Source organism: Gavialis gangeticus, unplaced genomic scaffold (genome assembly GCF_001723915.1).
Source record: "Gavialis gangeticus isolate Ggan-Ray unplaced genomic scaffold, GavGan_comp1, whole genome shotgun sequence".
Classification (NCBI taxonomy): domain Eukaryota; kingdom Metazoa; phylum Chordata; order Crocodylia; family Gavialidae; genus Gavialis; species Gavialis gangeticus.
In genome coordinates this window covers 30182691-30193031 of record NW_017728997.1, presented here as the reverse complement: position 1 = coordinate 30193031, position 10341 = coordinate 30182691, and positions in this window count along the sequence as shown.

Below are 10341 nucleotides of genomic sequence, written 5' to 3'. Positions count from 1 at the left end.
TTCAGCTGTTTTCACTAATAAAGCAAAATTTAAAATTAAAAAATGTCCAGAATTTGTATAAGGGAGGAGTGAGTTTTTATGGATTTCATTCTCTGTAGAAGCTGGCAAGAAGGATGCCAGCAGCCCCTATAGCTGCTAGTTCACTCTGCTGTCCTTTTGAAACAATTGAAAGTTACATTGGTTGACTTCACTGAATCCCTCATCCTAAAGTGCATGTCCAGTTCAAAGTACTGGGGCATCAAAGACAGCTGTGGATTATTTCCCTGGAGGAGAACAGTGAAATATCCCCATTTCCACAATCAAAAGCTGGTTTTATTCATTTTCCTTCACAAGTATTGCCAGCTCTGCATCCTCATAATCAAGTCCTCCACACCAAAAGAGTGAATGGGTTAAAAATTGTGTGAATAAAAAAAAAAGGCAAATACAAATTTTGGCTAATTTTGCCTTTGGGTTTGTGAGCCTTTAGGGCCCTCAGTTTCAAATTTATTTCAAATCACAAAGATGAGTAACTTAACTTTTCTTTTTTCTTTAAATGAAAATGAGAGTGCCATGTGATTCCAGAAGTTGGCACTTTAAAAAACGGAGACCCGCTACCACATGGCAAGATGAAGCTGGCAGCACTGAAGCTCCTTATGTGGCTTGTAGCTAAAAGGAAATAAGTAGTCCTGGGAAATCTGAAACCCTAATGGAGTTCATCTCATTAAGTTGGTGTGTGTGTGTGTGTGTGTGTGTGTGTGTGTGTGTGTGTGCGCGTGTGCGTGCGTGTGCGCATGCGCGTGCTTGGAGCACTTAAAAGAAATTGTTAATAAAGCCTCCTTCAGGTGTTTGACAAAAAAAATTATGGCAGAAGGACTTCACAACATTCATAGCCTCTATTTATTTATCTTCATATAAGTTTACATGGAACACAGTTTGCATTTATGTGTTTCATTGACATCTTATGGTATATGTAGTTATGAAATTGATGCTGTTAGTAAAGTGTAATATCTAGGGCTGTGTGAAATTTCGATAGGTGTTTCATCTCAAAGCTGTTTCAATGTGCTTTGAGCTCAAAACAGTGAAATAGAAATGAAACAAAAGGCTTCAAAAAAGCTCGAAACAAAATAAGGGCACTTTCAAGTTTTGAAGTTGGGCTTGCTTGTAGCTAAACAGAAACTGAGGAGAGGGAGGGGGGAAGGACTACTTTGATATTGACATATAGCTCCCCATTTGATTCCCCAGCTCTCTAATCACTACCCCCAGCCACACACAGCTCCAGGGGCCTGCACCCCCTGGGAAGAGCTGGGGAAGCAATCAGAGAACTGGAGGATTGAACCGGGGGCTAGGGAATGTTCAGGTCCCGGAACATTCCTCCAGCTCCCAGTTGGATTTCCCAGCTCCCTGATCTTTCCCCCAGCTCTCTGATCGCTTCCCCCCACTCTTCCCAGGGGGTGTGGGCCCATGGATGATGTGAGATGACAGCAGGCTGCCACTTCCAGCTGGTGATGGTTGTGGCTCTGGGCTATTTCCCCAGCTGGCAGCAGCAGCCTGCTGAAACCCTGCATGCAGATCCAGGGGCCTGAACCTCCCAGGTGGGCTGTGGGGCTGTGCTGGACTTTTCCCAGGGGGCGTGGGCCCCTGGATCTGTGCGTGGGATGATAGCATGCTGCCACTGCTGGCTGGAGCAGTGTCAGCACCTGAGTTTACCCGGCACAGCCCATGCTGAGCACTGGGAAGAACCCAGTGCTGGTGCTGGCCTCAGCCTGCAGTGGCAGCATGCTGTCATCCTGTGTGCAGATCTTGGGGCCTGTCCCTCCTGGGAGGGCTGTGGGCTGTGCCAGACTCCTCCTGGGGGGGTGCGGGTCCTTGGATCTGTGCACAGGATGACAACATGCTGCTGCTGCTGGCTGGGGCCAGTGCCAGCACCTGAGTCTGCCTGGTGCAGCCCGTGCTGAGCACTGGAAAGAACCCAGTTCTGGCACTGGTCCCAGCTGGCAGTGGCAGCCTGCTGTCATCCCACATGCAGATCCAGGGGCCCGCGCCCCCCAGGAAGAGTCTGGCACAGCCCTGCAGTCTTCCCAGGGGGTGCAGGCCCCCAGATCTGTGTGCAGGAAGACAGCAGGCTGCTGCTGCCGGCAAGTGATACAAGTTTTGCTTTGAACAGATTGATGTGCAGTCTCCCAGAAACCCCTGCACCCTATCTCCTTGAAACTTGACAGGATTCATGCCTGCAGAAGGAGCTACCATTCCTGCAATTATCATCTGAATCAGGCAAGAAATGACAAAGTTATAGGCATTTTCATGATTCCCCATTATAGCCTATGGGCAAAACGTTGAAACATGTCAAAACAGCGAAACAGTTTTGACGAAATGAAACGGAACAGTGCTTGAAAACAGTGAAACAAAACACTGTCACTTCAAAATGGAAGTTGAAATGAAACGGTGCTGTTTTACACAGCCCTAATATAACCAGAACCTTTCCTCCTTCCTCCCCATCTCCTTTAGGCTTTACATGCTGTGAGCAGGTTGATGTGCTTGCTGCTGTGCTGGCAGGTTTTTCCCCCTTAGAAGTCCCTCAGACCACCCAAACAATAGTCCATAAGCAGGACTGGGAGTCTGCAGCCTTCCTTTCTGGCTGTGCTTCCTTGGGAGCTCCTCAGCCAGTCTTCATAACACAAAACAATACTCCTTGGTATGAGCAAATCAATGCATAAACCAAACATTTAGCCTTTCTCTAGGCATCAGGAGAGGTCCCTTCAGCTCTGGCCCTTCCTGTGGTAAGCTTTGCTGGGTTTCAGTCAACTCCCTACCCACAAACTGCTCTGTCCTTCAAGCTCACGCTCTTTGCTCTTTCTCCCACTGGGTGTGTAACTGCCAGCTAATCATGAACAATTGAGCTGCTACTTCAAGGCTGCCTGCTTCCCTTAAAGGGTCAAACCTGCCTGCTTGGAAAGTGCACCAAGGGAGCAGTCTCTGACAGCCCTCGACTTATGAATGGAAGGGGTGGGATTCGCTCACTCCTTTCGCCACACGCATGTGTAAGTGCATCCCATCTGGCTCTGTGTTTTGCTGTTTGTGTATGGAAGCATGACATTTGTGGCTGGGGATGCTGATAAAGCATGCATAATTCAAAAGAATCTTATTTCTAGATGTGAAATATTTAGTGTATTCCACAATTTTATTTTCGTTTCCACAGTCTGTCAAACACAGAAAGTGTTATAACTCTGGCTATGTAGAGGTCATTATAAATAATTCTGAGTCTATCTGCCACATGCCCTCTTTGCAGTCCAGTGAAAGCGTCATATTCATTTCTACTACATACCAATATCTAATGGACATAAAATAGGCAACTGTAGCAACAATGATTAGTATTATGCAAAGATAAAAACAATTCCCCCATTAAAATGCAGCATCCAAACAGCTTGGCTAATATTTGTCCTCTAATCTCAAATGCTAATTGTGACTTTTTAAATTGCAGCAACTAGGCCAGCAGCAGAGTCTAACAATACCTGAAAAATGTGCACTGCACTATTTCACAGCAGGGGTTGCAGTTATGCATAGCATGTGAAATGAAAGGCATGTCACATATTGGTATATCAGCTGTGCCATGTCACCCAGAATGTAGCATGGCAGAGCCTTGGTGACATGCCACAGCTGAAAAGCCAGCATGTGACAAACCCTGCTCTTCACTGAGGAGTATGCCAGATGCCAGGAAATACTGTAGTCCCCTCTTATGTTTTGTATAATCAATTTCCATGCTGTTGTGCTCTCTCAAATGTGGTGTTTTGAAACAGCCAAAATGATGATTATCCATACTATATGTATGCATTTTAAATAAAAAATGAAAACAAAGAACATTACATTTATGAATCATTGTAATCTAACCACTGATTTCAGGGCCCTACATTTTCCAAGGAATGTGAGAAATCTACATGATGTTGTGTGTGCCAGATTTTGTGTTTGGATCTCTGATTTAAATGAATAATGTGTAAAAGTTCATGAGGTGTGAAACTGCATATAGATAGCTCCTTGCTGGTTTATGCACATGAGGAGGTTCAGGAGTGTAAATGATTTTTTCCAAGGTCAATTCAATTTATGTCCACCAAGTATGTTCTGAAATGTCACTAGATTTCGATGGTAGCATATAGCTAAATCTTTCCTTAATCTTAATTTACTGTTAAACCATGCCCACTTTTGAAGACACCCCATTAAACTGTAAGGGATATGTGGCTGTGGAAATTCATAGTTTGTGAAAGATGGCATACTGTTATTAGGTTTTAATTTAAGAATAAAGACCACTAGCCCCCATGTCATGCTTAGTCTTCTACACCCTTAAGAATTGTGTAGTAGGGATTTAACTGTATAATTTGGCATTGAGATGAGTTAAAAAAATCATAAGTGGGTAAGGTATGCCAATGCAGTTTTTCATAATTGTTTCAAAATTTACTAGCCCCTGTATTCACTGTGCTCATTTGCCTGATACCCTAATAATGATTATAATTAAAAAGTGTATATTATTCAACTGTTTGGGAAAAAATTACCTTCTCAGTTAAATTAGTAAGGTAAATTTTACAAGGCTATACTGTAATTACTAATTTCACTGTCAGTCTTTATAACTCTGAATAGCTGAGAGCTACAGATTTTGCAACTACCACAGCAAGGGGTCATATTTCAGATGTTCATATTTAAACTAAAAAAATTACCAAAAATATTCTCAAATTGGTGGGATTAAAACACTGACACAAACCAAATTCTGAGTGAAAGACCACAAGCAATGAAACCGTTATACAATACATAAAGATAGAGGGCATATGGGGAATTGACTGGCCAGGCTGCTGTCCTGCAGAGAAGGACCTGGGAGTTACAGAAGACCATAACTGAATATGAGCCAACAGTGTGCTCTCATGGCAAAAAAAATCAACAACATACTCGGTTCTACTCACAGAAGTGTCATGTGCAAATCAAGGGAAGTGAATTCTCTGTTTTATTCAACATGTGTGAGGCCTTGCCTGGAGTATTGTATACAGTTTGGGGCCCCCTACTTCACAAAGGATGTGGGCAGATTGCAAAGAGTCCAAGCAGAGAGTAACAAAAATTATTAGAGTCTGGGAAAGTAAGACTTATGAGGAAAGACTGAAAGAACTAGGGTTATTTAGTCTGGAGAAGAGGAGAGAGATGGGATTTGATAATTGTCTTCAAATACTGACAGGCTGATTATAGAAAGGATGTAGATGGGATTTCCTCTGGGGCTGTAGGGGACAGGACCAGGGACAGGACCAGGAACAGGACCAGGCCTCAAGCTGCAACGGGAAATTTAGGTTCAAGATTTGAAGGAACTTTCTAACCAGGAGGGTGGTCAATTGTTGGAACAGGCTACCTAGAGAAGCTGTGGAAACTCCATGCCTGGAAATTTTCAAAATTTACTACCTTTCTACTGCTAAAATGCTCCTGCCAGAATAAGAGAGAAGACTTTTTGGAAGGGCTATGGGTATATGTATCAGTGTAAAGTTCTGTTTTTATTCCGATATAGTGATACAGTTGGGCTTTAGACTGTGTCCTTGCCTGGTGACACATTAAGAATGTGAATGTCCGGTTTCTGTTGTTGTTTGTTGATATTTTAAACAATCTTTAAGAAGTTCTTGTGGCAAGGCTGATGAGAGATCCTAAATTTGTGATCCTAACAAAATGGAACTCAAACCTTTTATGATTTTGAAGAAACAGTATCAGATTTTACATTAGGTCCAGAATTGGACTAGTGGCTAGTGCATTGCATGGAATGGCAGAGTAAGGCCCTCATGTGTGCCCTCATGTTGTCTAGATGATGAGCTGCTGCACGTTGTACCATCTGGAATTTCTTCAAGGCAGTCACTTTCAATCCTCGAAAGCACACATTACACTAAATTGAGCATGAAGGTGATGAACATTGCATTACTATAGTTATATTTGCATCTGCAGAGCTGAACTGCTGAGCCTGTACAGTGTCCATTACACTGGGGTACTGAACCTGACAGCAACATGTCAACATACCATAACATGATTACATAATCATAATAAAGGGGTGCAGCTTCCTGGCCAGCCAAATATGGCAGAAGACATTTCTGACTCTCCATGCTACTTGAGCGCCTAGGAGTAGTAGGGAATAAAGAAAGAACGCTAGACTGCTTACCTCCTTAACGGTCACAAAGCAAATTTCATTCACTGAGAAGCTGTGGTTTTAGATGGTGCTTCAAAGACTTCTTTGGAAGTGATTCTGAAGGATACCATATGTAATTAGCTGTGGCCTCTGCATACCAGTTCTATGGCTAAAGGGAAGACTTAATTAGGGTTATCAATGTGGGGAATATCATGAATCCTGAAATCCTTTAAACAAAAGCCTAAGACCCCCTATGTCCTAACATTTCTGCTTTTTAAAAAGCGCCAAGGTGCCATTTTAAAAAGCTATTTAAGTGTCAATGTTTCTAGGCTTCTATTTATATTATTGGTGTTAAATTTTATCCTTAATCTCTGTTCCTCAGTTTTTTTCCATCTAGAAATGGGGTTGATGATGCTGACCTTCTTCACATGGATTTTGTGAAACTAAATTCGTAAATGTTTGTGGAGTGCAATTAGATCCTCAAATGGTAGCTGTTGTTTTTTTCTATACCAAGCAAACAAAGAAACTACACCTAAGTGGTATGGGACACCTAAGTAAACATGAACTTGCAGTTCTAACATGTGCATGCACACGCACATGCAAACACACACTTGGAGATATATAATATTGCTTCTGAACAAAAGGCTAGTATACTGATAGAGAACCTAAACCACCAAATGGCATTTTGATTTTTAGTTAAGGTGTTTGATTATCCATCACTCCTCCTCAGCTTTATTTACTCACCTGTCAAAAAAATGATGTACTTTGAGAAGTGTATTCTTTCTGAATCACTAGTGCTTCAAAATTTACTTAAGATTTGAGGTAATTATGGATATTAACTTAGCTATTATTCCAGAGAGTACAGGTTTATATTCATTCCCTCCCCAACTCCCTTTTTTTCTTTTTGACACATACATTATAAGCAGACATGCTGAAGAGCTGTTTTTTATTAAAAAACCTGGAGACTAAGTACTTTGGCATAACTGCATAAATTCATCTAGTTCTGGTAAAGGGCCTGATCCAGAAAAGTGCTGAGTATCAATAATTGTCATAGTCTTCAGTACATCCACTGAGAAACAATTATTTTCACTACCTGAAGCCTTAACTGGAAGTAGTGTATACTCAGCACTTCTTCGAATCTGATCCTAATTTAGTGATAGTTTCCAGCTGAAAAAAAAGTCTGTATCTTATTTATGGAACATACTATATCCTGAAATTAAAATGGTAGGAAATAAAAATTAAAATGGTAGGAAATAAAAAATATGATCCTAAAAAGGAGGCGTACACCCAATGGAAGGGAGGGGCCATCACCAGGGAGGACTGTACCTCGGTTGCTTGGGCCTGTAGGGGGGCGGTCAGGAAGTCCAAGGCAGCAATGGAACTGGGACTAGCTACCCAGATCAAGGACAACAAGGACAAAAAGAAGTCCTTTTTTAAATACATAGGGGGTAAAAAGAAGGTGCTGGGTAACATGGGGCCTCTGCAGGACACACTAGGAAATCTGGTTGTTGCACCAGACAGCAAAGCTAACTGTCATGGGGGCACTTGGGTGCCCCGTTCCTAAGTAGGAATTAGGGCATCTGCTAATGGACAGGGCAGCTCAGGTGCTAGTTGCCGGGGCAACCAGAGCAGGTCACATGGCCAGAAGGGGGCAGGGCCGGGCCTTTATAAACAGCCCAGGCCAGAGCCTAGCTGGTAGTTACCTTCTGGCTGCCAGAGGAGCAAGAGCTCTTCAGTGGAGTAGAGCTGGGGGGGAGCAGACTGAGAGACCCACCAGCTACATCATGGTACAGGGTAGAGAGAACCCTGACCGGGAGGCTGGGCAGGAGAAGCCTGTGGGACCGGAGTGTGCGTTATAGCCAGTAGGCTTATTGTTCTGTTACAGCCAGTTGGCTTATGGTTCTGTTTAGTTTGCTGTGTATATAACCGGAGGACCGGGTGAGGCTGTAGGGGTGTGAGGAGGCCTCACGGGAGCTCCTAAGTAGTCTGGGGGTTCCTGGGTGCCCTGTTTGGGCACAGAGCAGTGCCTGGGAGGCACTGCTGTTTGGCACCGGTGTGGTGTGGTGTGTGGGGGTTGAGACCCCAGCCTGAGGGCAGTATTCTGCCCAGTCAGGCGAAGGACCCTGAGAAGGGTCAGGGGGCCAGGCATGGCTGCGTGCCACCTGAGCCCCAAGCATGGTTTAGCGTGGGACAGAGCCCAGAGAGGGCGATAGCACGGGAAAGAGCCCTGGAAGGGGCGAGAGCATTGCGGTGAGTCCTGAGCGTGGAAAGCACGTGTATAGGCCCCAGCGAGGGCAAAGAGTGCGGCAAGCATGAGATAGGCCCGAGTGCAGGTGAGAAGTAGCCCGAGTTGGGCGAAAGACCCCGAGAAGGGTCAAGGGGCCAGGCACGGCTACTGGTCACCTGAGCCCGGTGCGAGAAGCGCGGATTGAGAGAGTCCCAGAGAAGGGCGAGGGTGCGAGAAGCGCGGGATGAGCCCGGAGAGGGGCGGGCTTACTGAGGAAGCCCCAGAGAAGGGCGAGTTTATTGAGAAGCCCAGAAGGGCGAGCATACTGAGGAGGCTCCTGAAGGAGTCAGCCTATGGTGCCGGCCCAAGAGGGCTAGCGAGCACAGGGGCGCCAGAGCAAAGGGGGTTGGTTGCGTGACAAGCCTAGGGGCGCCCGAGGAAGGGCATTGGTTGTGTGACAAGCCCAGGGTGCCCGGCAAGTCACCACTGACCAGACAACGTCCGGAACAGCTGCGAGGCTTGGGGCGTGCTAAAGGGGAGGTAGGAGGCACACATAGCCCATGAGGCTGGGGTACAACAGGTCACCCATGGAGAGTAGGAGCCCAGACAATTTTAACACCCAGTGCTAGGAGATCAAAGGTAGCCTCCCATATTAAATTATATATGACCAAGACGTGGCGGGTGAGAATCAGAGGGTGCTGGATCTCCTAATTTTGCACGGCAGGGGGCACTAGTGGGACCACGGCTGCTCCTAGGCCCCACTCCATGACACTAACGTATTTAACAATTTCTTTGCCTCCATTTTTTTGAGCAGGGACCGGGTCATCCCCACCCCCAGTGAGACCCTCGTAGGTCCCAGGGGAGGCACACCCAGAGCTAAGGTCAGTGAGGACCTAGTCGGGGAACTTCTGGAGGGACTGGACGTATTTAAATCAGCAGGTCCTGGCAATCTCCACCCCAGAGTGCTGAGGGAATTAGTAGAAGTCATTGCAGGACCCCTGGCATGGCTTTATGAGCACTTATGGTGCTCTGGCATGGTGCCAGAGGACTGGAAAAGGGCCAGTGTGGTTCCCATCTTCAAAAAAGGGAGGAAGGAGGACCCAGGAAGCTATAGGCCAGTCAGTCTTACTTCGGTTTTGGGTAAGCTTTTTGAGAGAGTTATCCTGGTACATGTCTGTGAGGGGCCAGCAGGGGAGATTATGCTTAGGGGCAATCAAAATGGATCTATTAGAGGCAGGTCCTGTCAGACCAACCTGGTGTCCTTTACAAAATCCTTAGATGCAGGTGTAGCAGCGGACATAGTCTTTCTGGACTTTAGAAAGGCCTTCGACACTGTCTCTAACCTTATTCTCATTAGAAAACTAGGGGACTGTGGCATTGATGTATTTAACAATTTCTTTGCCTCCATTTAACAATTTCTTTGCCACACAGTCAAATGGGTCACTAGTTGGCTGGAGGGCCGCACCCAGAGAGTGGTGGTGGATGGGTCATTTTCGACCTGGAGGGATGTGGGCACTGGGGTTCCCCAGGGATCCGTCTTCGGGCCTGCACTGTTCAACATCTTCATCAGCAACTTGGACGAGGGGGTAAAAAGCACCCTGTTCAAATTCGCAGATGACACTAAGATGTGGGGAGAAGTGGGCACGCTAGAAGGGAGGATGAGGCTGCAATTGGACCTAGACAGGTTACAGGGGTGGGCAGATGAGAACAGGATGGGTTTCAGCACTGACAAGTGCAAGGTACTGTACCTGGGAAGGAAGAACCAGCAGCATACTTACAGGCTGGGGAACTCCCTTCTCATCAGTACAGAGAGTCATTATTAATGCCAAAATGAACATGGACCGACAGTGTGGGGAAGCGGTCAGGAAGGCCAACCATGCCTTGTCATGCATCCACAGATGCATCTCAAGCAGGTCCAAGGAGGTGATCCTCCCCCTCTGTGACACTGGTCAGGCCACAGTTGGAGTACTGCATCCAGTTCTGGGTGCCGCACTTCAAGAGA